Raw genomic sequence first — 1,551 nt, 5'->3', positions numbered from 1 at the left:
CATAGTGCACATACATTCATACATAGTGCACATACATTCATGCATAGTGCACATACATTCATACATAGTGCACATACATTCATGCAGGCACCTCAGAGGACGCAGCAGTGTACAGTTTGATGTGACTAAAGGAAAGGGCTTGGTTTTTTAAATTTGGTTTTAGTTTTCATTTTTTGGATTTTTTTTTTCTCCTAAGAAAGGACTAAGGCTTTTAGAGGAAACTCACCCTGTCCTCGGCTGCAGTCTCTTACCCAGCACCGGGGCCTCTGGTCTCTGTAGATACTCTCAATAGCCTCAAACTTCTTCACCCTTTTTAAAGAGAATATCTGCATCAAACAGAATATCTGTATATGGGAAAAGCTTAATATTCAGTTTTTGAAGGTGTCTATGCTGACTGAATGGAATCAGAAGCCTTACCCCACTCCCCTGCCTCCTTAAAGCCACTGAGTAAATGGTACCAGAGTGGTGGGGAGTGTGAGTCTGGCTGGGTTGGTGTCTCTTCCCTGGGTATCAGTATGTGTGCACGTCTGGTGAGTAACGGAAGGGGACACCTTCACCTGGTCAGAGGAGCTGCTCTGTCTTCCCTGCAGTGCACGTCTGCCTTGTGCTCCACCAGGAAGCCGGGACAGCCAATGCCCGTCCTTGGCATGTGCTAGCCTTTCTCACTGACACCACTGTTCATGTGCATGGGATCCAAGGGAAGGCAGCAGTGCTCAAGAGCAAAGCCTTCACTGAAAGAACTGTGCTGTGCACATAGGAGTGTTGTGAGAAATTGAAGCTTAGGATTGTTCTGTACTCTTGGCAAGCTGGGTAATTCTGGACCAACGAATTGTCTACGCCATAACTCTATGGAAAATGTGGTCGCTCTGAGAAGTCTGGTGGGTAGCCAAGTGTGTCTCAGTTATTCCAAAGTGTCTTTTCTTTTCCTCTTTAAAGTGACAAATCATGCTGACAAGACGCTATACCTCTGGAATCCCTGCTTCTTAGATTATTTGGAGTTACTCCCACTGTTTGTGAGAAACAGCCTGAGTTTTGTTTGTTTATTTGTTCAAATGATATCTCATCATGTTTCAGACAGATTTGTGGAGATCTGAAAATACAGCATAGGGTCAGTTTGCAAGGGCAGTCCTGTGGTCACTGTAGGCAGGCAGTGTCCAGAGCCCTCAGAGACAAGTGCCCCTTCTTCCCTTCCATTTGTAACTTGGGCTCAGAAAGGCCTCTGTTGTGTGGCAGGGGAGGGCTGTGGTGGCTTGGCTGAACCACACAGGTTTCCAGAAAGAATGCTGAGTCTTTCTTCAGGGGTTTGGTTTGGTTTGGTTTGGTTTGGTTTGGTTTGCCCACTCAATACCCAGAGTAAGTCTGCCATGAAATATTTCTGTGGGAGGTGTCTGAGAGCAGTGGGGAGGGTTTGCCACAAGCCATGTCTAGGGACTTCAGGTTTAAGTACAAATCAGGGAAGGAATGTGCATCTCATCTACCTGGGTAAGAAAGTGACTGGATTATAGTGTGTGTGTGTGTGTGTGTGTGTGTGTGTGTGTGTGTGTGTGTGTG

At 46.3% G+C, this 1,551-nt stretch overlaps 1 protein-coding gene across 3 annotated transcripts in view; it reads left to right on the top strand.

The window, feature by feature from the left end:
• Map2k5 (mitogen-activated protein kinase kinase 5) overlaps positions 1-1,551 on the top strand; it is a 222,740-nt gene that overhangs the window by 101,221 nt on the left and 119,968 nt on the right. The gene's annotated exons all lie outside the window — the stretch shown is intronic.

This window comes from Grammomys surdaster, unplaced genomic scaffold (assembly GCF_004785775.1).
Source record: "Grammomys surdaster isolate TR1022 unplaced genomic scaffold, NIH_TR_1.0 125896, whole genome shotgun sequence".
Classification (NCBI taxonomy): Eukaryota; Metazoa; Chordata; class Mammalia; order Rodentia; family Muridae; genus Grammomys; species Grammomys surdaster.
The sequence above is the reverse complement of the archived record's forward strand: the minus strand, read 5'-3'. Positions and strand labels throughout refer to the sequence as shown.